The following is a 17,006-nucleotide window of genomic DNA, read 5'->3' as shown; positions in this document are numbered from 1 at the left end:
ATGGTAGCCATCCTAAGTAGTGTGAGATGATTACAGCACTAATTTGTTTTTATAGCATTACTGTATTGCTCAAAAACCTTCTATGGCTCCCCATTACCTTGAAATAAGCTAAAACTACATAGTTGTATATACTGTCAAGAGCAAAGTTTTTAGAGTTATATCCCCTTAATGCTATATATAAAGCCCTTACTTGTTTCCTTATTATCTCTTATACTTTATACATGTATTTCCTCTTACATGAATGCTATAATTTGCAAATTTTCTTCTAGATGATACAGATTTCCTTTTATCTAACAGTGTTTCTCCACGAAGCAGTATTGGTATTTAGGGCAGAACAACTTTTCCTTCAGCAGATTTTCCCCACATCTCTACAAAATGTTAAAAATCCCTAGTCTTTGTTCATAATGACCAGTAGAACTCTTATATTGTAGTAACAGCAGAAATGCCTCCACACATTTCCAAGCACTATTATTCAGGACTCTTCTGGTCATAAGTAGTAGAAAAGACCAATGGCTTAAGCGAATAAGTGAGTGTATTAGTCAATGGAATTGAAAAATTTAGGAGAAAGTTTGTAACTTCAGGTACATATGGATTTACTAATGTCTAAAAAAGGTATTCTTGGGTACCTGAATGGCTGTCAGATTCATGTCTGACTTAATCTCAGGTGATAATCTCATGGTTTGTGAGTTCAAGTCCCACCTCAGGCTCTGTGCTAATAGTGCAGAGCCTGCTTAGGATTCTCTCTCTCTCTCTCTCTCTCTCTCTCTCTCTCTCTCTCTCTCTCTCTCTCTCTCTCTCTCTCTCTTTCTCTCTCTCTCTCTCTCTCTCTCTCTCCTCTTCTCTCTCTCTCTCTGTCCCTCCCATGCTCTCTCTCTTTCAAAATAGATAAATAAACTTAAAAAATAATAAGTAAAATATTTGTTCTCATTCTGTTTAACTGTTTTGCCGTCCAGTATATTTGTAGATATGCCTCTCTCTACTGATTTCCAATACTATCAGATTTGTGTCTGCTTAAGCTCTATTGCAAGAAGAGAAGAGATTTTTCCCTTTCCTAGTCACTCAGACAAGGTTCACTTCTATCCTAAATTGTCTTGGCAGAGGTCATGATCCTTTATATAGGTTTCACTCTGGACAGAGAAACATAACATTCTTTTGCATACTTCTCAAACCTGGCGTAGGATATGGGCTACTATTTGGAGAGAGGAAGTTTACCAAAGAAGCATAAGGTACTGTTATGAGGGGAAAGAATAATAGATTCTGAGTAGCACAATAGCAAAATGAAGCTACCTATAAAAAATACAGTTGCTTAATCTTAGGCAAAGAGTTTTGATTCCACGCTGCTTCTCTAAATCAACAAAATGTTAATAATGGCAGCTACCTTTCAGGTAGATAGTGTGAGATTCAAAATGGAAAGTATATAACATAATACCTGGAACATCTGTGTTTAAAACATGCCTTGTCCCCTTTACTTCCCCTTCTAGGATGCTTATCAGAGAGGGTGTTTAAATTAACAATTGGTATGAGGACTGGGTGTTATATGGAAACCATCTTGACAATAAACTATAAAAGAAAAACATAATAACAGTTCATAGACCTGAGCACCACCTTTTCAGTTTGGGGACTCTGACCTGTCAAGCTGGGACTCAGCCAGCACACCACACCATCCTACACGGCTGCTCGTCCTCTGAGATCCCAGTAAAATTCTTCAGAATTACTTGTCTGCTCTCATCTCTCTTCATCCTTTTAACCCATGGTGGAACTTTGAGTAATTTCTGTCTAAAATCTTGTATCACCAAAGACTACCTTTACCATCCCTACCCCTTTGCATTTCATAATCTTTACTATTTTACATACATTATATTTGGATTTTGTCTGTAAAACCTGTTTTTAATCATCGGATTTCTCACTTTAAATAAAAGCCATATGCCAGTTAGAGCTATGTAAACACCTAGTTCATATGATTTCTGACTGAGCTCATCATACCTCATGAGCCAGAAAGGTATTCAGGGACCCTGGATGAACGTTGCAGGGTGTTTGGCACTGCCTACACTAACCTGCCCCTTCCTCAATGTTCCAGTGGTCTCCGTGCACACAGATGGAAAAGCATTGATGATGGAAAAAAAAAAGATTGTAGTTTTTAGAGTCAGATTCTCAGTTTTGCAATAATGACCTGTGTGATTTTGGACAAATTTCTTCACCTTGTTAATCCTCAGTTTCTTCATCTATAAAATAGAAATTATAATCTTTAGTTTTCAGGGAGAATACGAGAATTGAAAATCCATCAGCCAAAACTCCTGACAAGCAGTTATTCAAAAAATGCTTCTTCACATTTCATAGATGATAGTTTTCATGGCATCTCTGCCACCTTTGTTGGTTCTTTAACTATTAGCCACATGTCATTCTTGCCATCTCAGTTTATTGGAAAATATTTTGTGTCCATGAGCCCCTATTATCTGCTTTGCCTACCACAGTGCTTTATAAACATTAATCTTTGGATAAATGAATGCATGAATGAATACATTTGTTAAGTAGATCTTTGAAAATGAGAATGGAAATGACTTGAGAGATCTTAAATGGGAAAAATAAAGCTGTGGGAAATCTTTTTCTACATAAACCTAGTTGTATTTTTTTCCTATGAGAAAAGTCAGATTTTTTTTCAGAATTTCAAAAAAAATAAGTTGTATTAAATATTCAAACAATTTGATGATTTTAGACAAAACCAATATTTTCATTAAAGCCTGTTTAATGCTAAATCTTCATAATAGATGCTGATACATCAGAGAGAATTTTGAAATATGAACCAGAAATGAGGGTCTGAGCTTCCCATTTCAATTCAGCATTTCAGCTTTAACACAAGATGTTTGGACCCTGTAGTTTTTCAGATTCCCTTATTCACCAATTCTATGAGCCTTTCCTTGATATTGAAAATACTTTTAGGGGTGTCTGGGTGGCATGGTTAGGCATGGGACTTCAGCTCAAGTCATAATCTCACCATTCGTGGGTTTGAGCCCAGTGTCCAGCTCCGTGCTGACAGCTCAGAGGCTGGAGCCTGCTTTGGATTCTGTGCCTCCCTCTCTCTCCCCCGCCCCTGCTCTAACTCTATCTATCCCCACCCCTCTCAAAAATAAATGAACATTTAAAAAAAAAAAGAAAATTCTTTTAAATGCCTTTTCAAGTGGACATGCTGGTGAAAACCAGAATATTCTGTAAACATATCAGGATCAGAGCACATTTGTCTATCCAAACCAGGGCAGACAAGGGCTAATATTCTTTGGAATTCACATTCTTTTGGAATGAAAATAATCAAAATATCTAATATGATATAAAGAATACAAATCAGTGCATTGTGATAAAGAGTGATGGATTTTGGCCAAAGTAGTTGAAAGGTTCCAGAAAGTCTTTCTGAGGAAGTCTGCACTATGTTTAGAAGGAAGAAAAAGCCCTAACCATGCAATGATTGATGGTAGAAAGAAACACTGCATGAGAAGGACCGACAAATGTCAAGTCCTAGAGGCTGATTGGGCTTAGCATGTCAGAACTGGAAAAGGAGAAAACTATTTGGATTATAGGAAGTTAAGGCACAGAGGTAGGAAAATACCTTGGATGAGGCAGATCATGGCTCGATCATAGAAAATTTCAGGGATGCCTGGGTGGCTCAGTCGGTTGAGCATCCGACCTCACCTCAGGTTATGATCTCACAATTCGTGGGTTCGAACCCCACGTTGGGCTCTGTGCTGACAGCTAGCTCAGAGCCTGGAGCCTGCTTCAGATTTTGTGTCTGCCTCTCTGTCTGACCCTCCCCTGCTCCAGCTGTCTCTCTCTCTCTCTCTCTCAATAATCAATAAAAAAAAATTAAAAAAAGGAAATTTCATAGAGAGATTGCAGAGCTATAAGAGTTTAGATTTTGAATTTTATTCTAAGTGCTTTGGGAAGTGATGGTATCAGATTTATGTTATTAAGCCTCGCCATGTGAAAAATGTACATTTCTAAGAGCTAGATTTATTTGTTTATTTATTTATTTATTTTTGTAATAGCGAAGTCCTGATTCACATAAAAAGAAACTGTTGTAAAAGAATGATTTTGTATTAAAAATCCCTTCCAAGTATCTGCAGCTATTTTATTCACACACTCTAATCAATACTCAAGGAATAGGTTATAACATCATTTAAATGAGTCAGTTCCTGGCTGGCACAGTCATTGCTGGCATGTTCATGTGTTCCGGTTGTTTTTTAAACTGCATTTTACACCAGGGGAAATTGCACGGAGTAAATGTCAAGGATTCACTAGGGGCATTACAGTTTCCGAGGCATGAAGCTAATACATATTTGTCTCATTACTGTCAGCCGATCAACTTTATTCCGTGGACGGCAAGGTCTCGTAGCTCTTAGGAGATGTAGTTACAAACGACCTTTGGGAGGTCGTGGGGACCACAACTTCCAAAATCCACAATAGTGTCCGGTTATTAATAAGAATCTAGGGAAATGTTCACAGAATTTTTGATACTTGATTTCCTCATAGAAACAGGTGTGTGTTGGGGGGTGGTCACATTTTTTAGTTCTGATTCATCAAACCTTAAACTGAAGACAACACAGAGCGTTTGAGTGGGCAGCTTCACCCACTCCTGGGGTTTCCATATTGCCCTGCAATTTTCCTGAGGTAAACATGTTTTGCAGAATCATCAGACTGTTAATAGTCTTTTGCTTGAATAATTCCAAAAGACAGAAGGCAAAGAAAATCCTGATTTCTTGGTAAGGGCAATTATGCAGTATGGGAATCAGATTTTTTGTACGCCTAATCTGTGTGGGTTTATCCTTCATAGTTTTAATTGGGCTTCATGATATTTTGGAATAGATTGTTTTATTCTCTTGTTGTGTGTTCATTTTATTTCAAAATACCATTTTCAAAGTTTTTCCCAGAGGTATTTAGTGGTAAAAAGCATCTCTAGATATTTTTTAAAAGTATGCTAGAATTTATTCATAATCTGAGGGTGTAATATATCATAAACCTTCAATACACAATCATTACTGAGAAAAAATAATGTGAGAGATATCTTCGACCTCTTCTGTAGTCCCTTTCTAAGTAAATGCAGTACTAAGGGACTTTCTCTCTCTTCTATGCCAGGCAGGGACATTTGTGGCATTTACCAGTGTTTATGGCGTAAATACTCTACCATAACTGACAAAAAGTGGCTTGCAAGACTCTTGAAACTTTGCCCTCAGAAGATAAGCAGAAGAGATAAGAAAAATCTGACAGGGATACGCTCAAGAAAAGGCCATGGCAAAATACAGGCCGCTGTGGAGAATGCTCCCTCAGGAACACAAGGGGCTGGACAACTAGAACCCTGAGCACAGGCGAAATGACAGCAGTCCCTTGAAGGGTAAAGGACTCACTCTAGGCTTTGGATGGGTTTCTTAGTAGCTTTCTATTTGTGACTCTGAGGAGTTCCATTGAGGCAGAGGCTGGACAGTCCCTCAAAGCTAACTCCATTATTGTCATTCCAAGGTCAAGTGGCTGCATGGGCCTCCCATCTCATGCCCCCTCTGTCTTCCTCTATTACAACCACTTAGTCTCTTGTCACTTATTATGTATAGTTAAGTTGTTCTTTCAGAATAAGATCCCAACTACCTTTATCCTGCTCCCTAAATTGTATTCAAGTTCTTTCAAATTAAAATATTCAGGTTTTCACAGGTTCATAGCTGTTTTCTCTGATAGAGGACTTACAGGTCCTACTTTTAGAAGCCAGAACCTTATTATTGTTCCATCTTTATCTTTGCTTTTCTCTTATGTCAATTCCATTCTTCTCTGGGCAAAACCTGATTATGACCACATAGGGAAAATGTTCATATAAAGGAAAGAAGGGAAAGAAGAGATGACATCATTTGGTATTCCAAAATAATATCTGGCTACCAGTGAAAAGTTGGTAATTGAAGTTTTTTGAACTTCAATTTTGAAAGGTTTGTTTTGAAATACAGCATTTTGGCATGCTGTCCAAGAAGAGTGAACTCAAATCTTACATAACTAGACATTGGAATGACTATGTCATTTACCTCAACCAGCATTTAATCAATGCCAACACTGCTTCTATTGAGCAAAGACTCAACCTCAAACTCTTTGTCGGCACATAAGCTCCTATAAGCTTCTTGAATTTGGCACTGGATGTGAAAGTATTTGGCAAATCTAAACCAACTTATGTCAAGATAGTTTTCTTATAGTAAGAAATTTGTCTTCTCTTATTGTCCATAAGAGAGTACTTCATTTTGTGTGCTATTTTGTGACCCACATCAAAATCTGCAGTAGTAAAAAAATAAAAGTTAAAAAAATATATGTTCAGATACCTAAGTTTGGATTTCCAAATGGAAGAAATAAGTACCCATTGATCTTGGATCTTGATAGATACTCACAGTGAGATACATGATGGAAAGTTTGTTTTTAATACAACTCTTTGTTTTTAATACAACTTATTTTTCCTCAGAATTCTAGTACTTGGAGTTATTAGTATATGTTCTTTGTGGGCAGTTGAAAATCTTATCAAAGAGATGCCTATCCGTGAGTCAATAAATTTAATACTTGCTAATTAACAATTTTAGCCTGAGAACCAGTGATTGGTGTTAGGATTACAGTGTTTAATGGTTTTCAGATAAATGTTGGTTAAATCCATTGTTCTTCAAAAAGTTGTAGCTACTTGCATGCCCAACTTTATATCTACCCCTCTGGCAATAACTATAAGAAGTTAAACACGTGGAAGTCAATAAAAGCATGTAAGAGTATTATGTGTTATGATTCAGTGTGCTTTCACCAATCTGAAATAGAAGCCTCATTCTAATGTTTATTTCAAATCACTTCCTTTGAATTTTACTCCTTTGACTGACAATTAAGTTATATACGACCTAAGAGAAGTTGTATCCATACAATATCTCAATTAATGAGTGTGAAAGTGGCAAAAACCAATGACAATTGGAGGTGGACATTTTCTAGACTTTCAATACATAGGATGTCCAGACATATAACAAACTGTGGTATGCCTACGTCAGAGAAGTGCCTGCATAATGCCAAGAATGTGACGTAAAAAATAGTTTTAGTTGAGGGTCTCCTGAGTGGCTCAGTTGGTTAAGCATCTGACTCTTGGATTTCATCTCCAGTTATGATCTCTTGGTTTGTGAGATCAAGCCAAGCATTTGGCTCTGTACTAGCAGCATGGAACCTTCTTGTGATTCTCTGTCTCTCTCTGCCTCTCTGTCTCTACCCAACCTTGCCTCTCCCTTATCAAAATAAATAAATAAACATTTAAAAAGATTTTGGTTGAATATAATATAGTATAGTAGAGAGGAGACAGATAAGTGTATGGGAAGATAATCGGGATAGCTATTCTACTTTAGCAGAGAGAGTTTGGCTCTCCACCCCATGGACTCATTCTAGGACCCAAGATGACAGCAATTTTGCCATTTTCAGATGAAGAGTTCTCAGATAACTCTAGTATAATTGTCACATAGTCAGCAAGAGGTGTGAGAGCTTATGGAGGAGTGCTCAGGGGAGGTTTTGTGCACCAGGCAGTTAACTAATATACATCACCTTGACTCACATTTCATTGAGGAGAACATAGTCATATGGCCACACCTAACTGCAAGAAAGGTTGGAAATGGGCGTACCTTGAGCCTTATTTCCAACTAATAAGAAAAGATAGATTGTGGTAAGCAGCAGCTATACAATTGGGTAGTAGAGAGATCATGAAATGCGGAAAATGAGGTAAAATCTGCTTACCTCTGTTAAGCTACTGTTTTCTGAACTTAACTGGCTTTCTAGAAGACACCTATTATAACACTTTTTTAAATAAATGTTAATCTAAAGATGCTTGACTGGCTCATTCTGTTGAGTATCCAACTTGAACTCAGGTCATGATTTCTCAGTTATTGAGTTCAAGCCCTGTATCAGGCTCACTGCTGCCAGTTAGAGCCCACTTCAGATCCATTCTCTGTCCCCCTGTCTCTCTCCCCTTCCCCCTCCAACAATGAATGAACTTTTTTTAATAAAATACTAATCTAGAACAATTTTATTCAATATCATGCCCTTAATGTAGTTGCAATTTCTCTTAAAATTTATATGATGAAGCAAAACCCCTGGCATTATAGTGTTAAAATCCCTGCATTTGTGTATTGCTGTAAGTGAATGTCTCTTTCACCCCTGTGGTTTGGACAGGTTTGGCATTAAGTTGTTTGAGGGCTTCACCTGAGTTAGGAATCACTCACTTATTTTTATCCAGAGCTTTCATACAACATAGATAGATACTTTTTCTTATTATCTGCCAAAAATAACAGCACTAAAAAAAATGACAGAACACGTTTTATGAAGGCATAATATAACCCACTGCTGGGAACATGTCACTCGAGGCAAAAGCAATTAGATCTGCCGGCTGGATGCTCTTCTGATGTTTCTCCTTAAATAACTTCGTTATTCAATGAGAAGAGTTTTAATTATTGAAGTGACATAAAAGACGAGGTTGTAGTATCTATATCTAGATTGTGTTTACTGATTTTAAGTATTTTCTGTCAATTTATGTTGGAGTTGTAAGCACGTACCAAACCCTATTTGATAGGGAATGTCTCTCCACATTTAGAGAAACAAAAGGTTTCTATATCCTGAAAATTTCTGTTTTCCCAACAGCATCCCTGAGATCACTCTTTCGCTGTCAAACATGGTCCTAGCTTTGTTAAAAGAACGTTGAGCACCCCCTTTGCAAAAGCGTTTACTTTTGTTACTAATGCTCACACTTGGTGCAATGATATTTACTGATAATGGATTTTCCCCCACCAATGTAATGTACTATCATTAGAGATTGCTCTCATCATAATAGTAGAAATAACAGTAATTAATCAACATCATTCTCATTATCTTTATTTATATGGTGCGCATTATGTATTAGGCACTTGAGAGTTTCATTTACATAATTTCATAGCAACTCTCATATAGGAATTGTAATCTCTGTGTCAGAGATTAAGAAACTGTGGAAATGGGCCCAATATTAAAACAATAGTAGTGGGGCACCTGGGTGGCTCAGTTGACTAAGCATCTGACTTTGGCTCAGGTCATGATCTCACGGTTTGTGGGTTCGAGCCCCGCTTCAGGCTCTTTGCTGACAGCTAGCTCAGAGCCTGGAGCCTGCTTCAGATTTTGTGTCTCCCTCTCTCTCTGACCCTCCCCTGCACCCACTGTCTCTCTCCCAAATAAATAAAAACATTAAAAATTTTTAAAAAAGAATTAAAAAAACCCAACAGTAGCAATAATAGAAACCAAGCTGAAATGTTTTTGAATGTTAAAGTCAGGATTCTAACAGAGATCTGATTAACTTCAAGTTTATGTGCTTTCTTTTTGCATTACCCCATGTCCTTCCTAAAGTTGATAGATTTGATAGATTTCATAGAGTTGATAGATTTAAAAACACATCTATGTCCTTCTTTCCTCATACCTACTATCTGTATATAGAGGTTTTGATCCTTGCAATTGTAAATTAATCTTAGACTGTGAAGTAGTGAAGCCTTCAATTCAAATTAGCAATTTGTATATGACTTGGGAAACATCATAGAGAAAAAAGAATGAAAATGTACATTGTAACTTCAGTGATAGATCTGGAAGAGATCAGTATTGGCTTTAGCATTCACAACCCCTGAACCAGGCTCAGCAAGGACCTAACTCTTAGGGGCTGTGGCTAGTAGGTTATGTTGGCTGCACTCCAGGGGCTCCATGTAAATTGCATGCCCTGGAGCTGTGGGTAGCAAAACTCCCTTACTAAATGCAGACAATCCTGTTTACAAGTCACTAGTGGGTCAAAGGTGTGGCCCGGAATTGTGTCAGGAAACCTAGAGAAAAAGAAAAAAGTAAAAGAGGAGAAATAAAGATTAATAGAACAGAAGAAGGTTGTATTAAAAATATTAAAATCTGAATGTACTGACTCAACAAATAAGTAGATAAAAGAAACATAAAATGAAAAAAGGGATGGAGGGCAGAAATGATAGGAAAGGATAGGATAGAATGTACTTCTATACTTTCCCTGTCCTTTATTGTACATCCAAAAATTAGCTGAGTTTTGATCCTACATTTACCTATTATCATTCTTACATTGCAAGCAGCAAAAATTGGGTAAAGGGTAATGTAAGAAAAAATAAAAAAGGAAGCAATGAGGGAAAGGCCAGTGTCCTGATAATTGAGCACACAGAAGGGATAACTCAGGAACTATATAACCCATTGCGCATCTGGAGCAGAAAGAGCTCCTGGACTGGCAAGTGGAGACTAACAAGCAGTCTCTTCAGGCTGCTGACATTGGGATGAATTTGCTTCCATTGTTTTCTGTCCTAAGCCATTCAATTAAAGATGCAAATACCCTTGAGTGTTTGATAGGTTCAGCTCCTCCCAGGTCACAGGTCCATCACTTGGTAGGGAATGGGAGAGGGGAGGGAATGCACTTTAATGAAAGTATCCACAAAGCCAAACAAAGTAAGGAGGGGTGGCTTTGTTATGCCCAGATCACAGTATCCTCAACGACCAGAGACCACGAAGGAGACCGAGTCACGCATGCAAAGGCAAAAGGCTTTATTAAGGGCTTGAGCTCGGGCTCCCAGACTTCCCCAGCGCAGTGGGTCTGTGCTGAGAGCCCCGAACAAGGGCTGAGCAGGGTTTTTATGGGGTTTGGGGAAGGAGGAGTTACAAGAAATCGTGACACAGGTACAGTGATCCAATCATTATATCATAACAGCATTGGCAGCAACTGTAACCATACATGTTGTTTAGAGTGTTCGTTACTTTTGGCAGGACCCAATCACAATATTTGGTGTTTCTTTGAAAATAACCAATTATAGGGTGGGCCAAGGACCCCCACGTGGGGTGAGTAACTGGTTAATCTAGTATTAAACAACAGGTAACTATCTATGGTTTCCATCTCTAGGCCTGCCCTTAGGAATGTTAAGCATTTTAGCTGGCTGCTTCTGATTGGGTGTTACTAGGGTGGTCGCCTGTTGAGCAGTCTGTGCCCTTTTATTGTCTTATGATTCTAGGGAACCGAAACTTAGGTCTTCGAGGACAGAGGGGAAACTTAAAGCCTGGGATGGGGTCTGTTTGGTTTAGACTTGTGTCCTTACAGCTTTTTGAAGTGAAATCCTGCTGGTGGTACCAGAAAAGGAGTAAATCGATGCTGAACAGGCACTGCCAACTGATCTACCATACCACACGGCTCTGACCTCAGTTTTCCAACAATTCCTGTGGTGGAGATAGCGAAAATAATTACACTGGATTCTTGTTGAAAATGGAAAGGAAGATTTTATTCAAGAGTATTGCAGTAGGGAAAGAGATTGGAATCAACTCCACTGAAACAAAAAGCAGAGGAGTTTTTAAGCACAAGGTAAGCTAAAGAAAGAGTTTTAGGTAGGTGGTTAGGCAACGTGGTTGGGCCATTTGTGTTGCTAATTGGTGCTCATTGAAGTTACTAGGTTCCTACCCTTCCACAGAGATTGGGACATAGGGGCTCTGTCTTAAGAATACATCCCAAGTGCTGAAAAAGACATTCCTGTGTGACACTAGCAAGAAGTTAGGAGAAGATTTAGGTCTAAAAAGGACAGGGAAGAATTTATACTTGATTTTTCCCCCAAGTAGATGCTCCCCGGAAAAGGAAGTCAGACACCTAGAGTCAGGAAGAAACCTGTCTTACATTTAATCAAGCTGAAGGGGATGTTAAAATGTTCTTGGTCTGTAATCTTTCCTCTGTGGATGAAACTATATAGCCATTGGTTCAAGTCCTGCTACTGTGTTTTTCCAATTGTCTTCTTGCCTGTGCATGCTGCTGCAGCTCACTCTGGTCCTCTCCTCTCAATATTCTCCAGAGCAGCAATAATACGCAATGCTGGTATATGCGCCTATAAAGACAGGGAATCGCAGCATATGGGAGGGGAGGGAACAAACTAAAATTGAACTTCAGACAGCAGTACTTTTGAAGTTATGTGCTTATTATCCTTTCTGGGGAACTTCTCGGGGCTCTATTATGTTAGACCCTGGTCTGCTACTGCATGGCTCAGCACCCACCCATTTCCCTCCCCTCCCCCTCAAAGCATCCTTCAAGTTCTGGCTTCTTTGAAGCCCCAGCCTCTTCCTTCTCCCAGCATCTACCTCTCAAGCCTCCAAGGAAAAGTAGAAAATTCCCATTGCATTATTATGCATAGCAAATTGCCCTTTCTTAGTTTCTACCTCTCCAAGTTTGGCTGAGCTTTAGGACTTCTCTGTGCATATTCAAATAAGAAATTTCCTAAACAAAAGGGCTTTGGGGCCTGTTTTTCACATTTGAAAGGCCAACAAAAGTTTCCTAGTTATATTATTTTCACATGCCTCAAACCAAATTCTTGTGCTGGGTTCAAAACCAAAGTACCAGTGCTTTTGTCTGAGGGTATAAAAGAGGAAAGGAGAAGGAAAGGGCAGTAGAAATGTTAGTTTTTCCCTTTTCCAAAAATAGTGGAGTGTTGTTTATTTTTAATCTGAAAGAGAGAGAGGAAGACTAGGATGGAGAGAGAAACTCTTCAAGCCGAAATTATTACAATGAACATAATGCCACTGTAACTGCAAGATTTATAAAATATTAATTCTACTTACCTATATATCTTAAAATTTTATGTTTATCATTTTTGTAACTGAAAAGAATATAAACCAAGACAAGATGTAAAATGAAGATGGAAATAAGGCACTCAAAAAATGATATTGTGACTGCTAGGCAGACACAAATACAGAATTGACAATCACTTGAGGGCACCTAGGTCATAAAATGCCTGGGCATGATAGTGTACAAAGCTTATTGACTAGGCAAGTGACTGAATAGTGACCTTAAAAGCATACTATGAATAATTTCATATTACAAAGCAGAAAAGATTTAGACCAGGAAAACTGAAAAAAAAAAAAAAAAGGCTTACACCGCAGCCGATATTGCTAACAAAGAACATAGCTAAAACATGACTGTGAAGGACCTTACTGGTTGCCGTATTACTGATACTAGAGGGCACAAAATGTTGCTCGTGTGTCATATCTAATCTGTAGAAATATTTAAATCACTTTGCGATTAATAAAAATTGTTAAATTATATTGTCAATTTAATAGTAAAACATTTGTAAAATTAAGATCCAGATTTTTCTTTGAATTGGAAAGCAGTATTTTTACATAGTAACAACTGGCTAAATGCCATTCCTCCCAACGTAGACAAGTCAGGTGGCAGAACTGTAATGCGGCATTGATGACTCTGAGTGAGGCAGATATTCAAAGGACAATATTTTTCTCTCCCTCTCTTTCCCCTGAGGAGGTATGTCCTATATTTCCGTGGAGACTCTGCCACTGGAGAACCACTGGAGTCCTGACAGGCTTTCTCCTCCATTTGACCTCTTACAACTCTCCCTAAACCACTGGCTTTTAGAGGTCCACCTCTGTTGGGGGTCATTTGGCAGGGGATTTTTCATGTGCACTTTCTTTTAAGTTACTAAAGTTGCTTCCCTTCCCCAGAATATACATCTGGCCTTTCCTCTACTATCAGTAGAAGGGCAGCTTGCTTCTACTCTTGCCTTTTCTCCTCCTACATATTATTGCTGGTCTTTGGGTATCTGTGGATACTCCTAAACAACAGAAAATATTACATTCAACTTCTTCATTAGAAGAGATTGGATATCTTTTCTAGGATTTGTGCTCATCCCTAGCCCTGTGAGTATTTGTCATAGCACAAATATAATTACTTAATCAAAATATCTATATTTGGTTGTATCTTAACTCTCTAGCTCTTGACCCATGGTCAAGCTTTTCCCTTGATCTTTTGGCAATTGTGTCAAAGTCCACTGGCTCCAGAAAACACAAAGAGTCAGAGTAATCATGACTATTTCCCATGTGTATTGGAACCACAAGAGTCTGACACAAGCCTCCTAATGAATGAACAAAGACCTGAGTGCAATCCACTTAAGAATGCAGGAGGCAAAGAGAGGGCTTGTTTGCAGAAATGATGATCTGTGCCTGGCTAACCACCTAAGCCAGTTGTGCTGCTACATAATAATGTACCACTTCACTGTTGAGAAAAAGCTGAGTTGAACTGGTAAAGCAAAATGTGCCATAACTAATTGACCGTGGATGGCTAAAACAAATTTACAACTTTCTCCTGGGTGTCGGATTATCTAAAAATCTGCCAGAAAATTGAATTGCCTGTCAACTGCCTAAATAATTTTACTCACTGCTATTGAAATTCTTGGTGGGGTAGGTGTTTTAAAAAGGAAAATCGGAAATGAGTTGGAAATGATTGATCAAACTTGAAAATAACTGTATATGGAGTCACGTCTTTCATGTAACAAGGACACCTTCCATTGCATTCCTTTGTCACCCATCCATAGTAGAGAAAATCAAAGAGAGAAGACCCATTTTAAATGATACAACTATTTTACCTGAGGCTTGTTGATTTTTTTTTTTATGGAATATTCAGAGTTAAGTATTAAAATCAATCTAGAATCTGACTCTGTTGATCTTCTGTTTAAAAATTAAGACAAATTAAACTATCAATGAAATAAAAATTAATGTAAAGAGGAGTGACATGGGGAGTATAATAGCTCTAATGCATACTGTTCCTAATGTTCAAAACCCACCAGCAAGCATTTTTTTTTCTTCTTTAGATGGTTTCATTATTTTCTTTTATGACCTCTCTCTTGGGGGCATGATGTCCCCTCATGGTTGGATTTTCTCTATGTCTCATCCCACACATGAGACAGATGTCTCTCAGGTTTTTCAGATCGGTTTTTCTCACATTTCCCTAAAAATTCAATTTTGAAACTTAAGTAATCAGATTGCATTATCAGTATTTCTTTTTACTGTTTTCAATTACGGAAACCTAGGTCATTTCTTCCAATTTTTAGATGACTTGTACAGTGTTACTCTTTCTAACACTACTTCTTTCTTAACTCATAAAGATAGCTGTTGCTTCTAACACCTTAGGTCCTCATCTTTTTAAACTAATTTTCCTCAAAGATTGGTGTTTTCACCAACTTTAGTTACTCATTCCCAAGGTCAAACCTTGTGACTATGTTCTAATTATGCCTAATGAATACTGCTGCCCTCGGATAGTAACAATCATGTGTACCACGTTCTCTGACTTCCACATTCAAACTCCCTCTAGTGCTCAAACACCTTTGATAATTCTAGCACATCCAATCAATGGATTTGGTCAACTTCTCACTATTTTTCATCACTTAGAGCAATTACACTTTACTTTATATGCCAGTTTATGTATTTTTAGATTAAGAAAGCTTAATTTTCTCTTGTTTTCACTATTTTGCTTAAGATTTTTACCTCCCATATAATGTACTTTGTTTTGAAATCTCTAATTGGTCAGGGCTTCTTTGGCCCACCTTATAGATTATCCATATAGAAGGGACCTTTGGGATTCTATACTCTGTTTTACCCATAGTTGAGGACATTATGGCACGGAAAGATGAACAGTTTTCTATTACTTATTAATGATGGACCTCAGCTTCAATTCTTCTGGTTCTCTTCTCCTTTCACTATAAGCTAAGAATGGCATACACATGGCTCACTCCATCTTCCCTCTTCCATGGATTGATGTAACTTATATAACACAACAATCTTTCACGGGAGTGAAGCAATGGGTTTGGAGGAAATGGGTCATTGAAGCAGGAACTAAAGCACAAATTCAGTCTTTTTGACATAGGAGGAACTCAGACAGTAAATTCAAGACAGCATTTCTTGAAGTAATTTCAGAATAATGGTGAAAACTAAGCTGAAGCTCAGGAGATAGTGGTGAAACCCAATGACCTTAGTAATATTAAAGCATGGTTTTCCAGGTCATAAAGGGAAACGTAAGTAATAGGATGCAAGATGTATGGTGCCTGTCATACTGCACAGTTTTTTCAGCTACTAGTAGACTGATCTTTATTTCCCTTAAGCTACTGTTGATTAAGCCCTTACTCTGTGTCACGTGTTGGTCATCTTACTGCTTTCCATACCTGTGCCTTATGTACTACTATTGTCCTCATTTTACAGATCAGAAAAAGGAGATCCAAAGAATTTAGTCATTTGTAAGTTGTTACACATGTAATAAGGGTAAGTTAAGCTTAAATTTGAACACAGACCACTCTGCAACAATGCCCTCCCTGCATTTAGTAAGGGGGTGTGGTTATGGCTATTTAATTATTTCCAGTTTCAAGTTTCATTTCATTTTACAATTGATACAGGATCAAACCTGTATGTAGGATGATTTGAACACATTGATAAGAGCAAGCTGGAGTAAGTAGAGTTGCAAATCAGTTGGGATGGTGATAAAAATCTTTAGTTTTTAATTCCTGCCAGGCTGTGCAGTTCTGAATTTTTAATATTATTTTGATTGAGAGACGAGTCATGAAATGAAATTAGACCTAAGTGATATTAAAATAACATTTTTCACAAATATCATTTGGGCTCAGTGACTTCACTAACAGAGGCAATTCTTAATTTTGTCAATAAGTAAATTCTGGAACATCAGAGAACTTTGGGGGGGGGGTGACACGTGCTTCTAAAATCATTGTCCTTTTTCACAGAGGAGCCCATCTAATGAGAGGCACCGTGTTCCCACCAGAAAAAGCAGTTGGTTGCACATCAAACTGAATGTGGAATGATAGGGATCGCTGACAATTTGCCGGCCTGGCAGTGAATTAGTTTTTCTGTGTCCTCAGGGATAGACTGCCCTGTGAGAATTTGAACCTATCAGTTAGCTGTCAAATTTCATTTGACACCTCATCCAAAATTTAAAAGGGGCTGCCATCTGAAATCGGAGATGTTCTTGGAGGAAAGGAAAAGGCGATTTCTTTATGGGCTAGCAAGGATCGAAGCTGCCAAGTGCTTCTACTGAGGGCAGCAACTGGCAGTCCTACATGAGCAACTTCACAGATATTATGGCTTCCTAATGTAAGCAATTCTTTTTCAGCCCCTAAACTCATTTTTCCCTCTCTCTTTTAGACAGAGGG

The sequence above is a fragment of the Suricata suricatta genome, chromosome 6 (assembly GCF_006229205.1).
Source record: "Suricata suricatta isolate VVHF042 chromosome 6, meerkat_22Aug2017_6uvM2_HiC, whole genome shotgun sequence".
Classification (NCBI taxonomy): Eukaryota; Metazoa; Chordata; class Mammalia; order Carnivora; family Herpestidae; genus Suricata; species Suricata suricatta.
The sequence above is the reverse complement of the archived record's forward strand: the minus strand, read 5'-3'. Positions refer to the sequence as shown.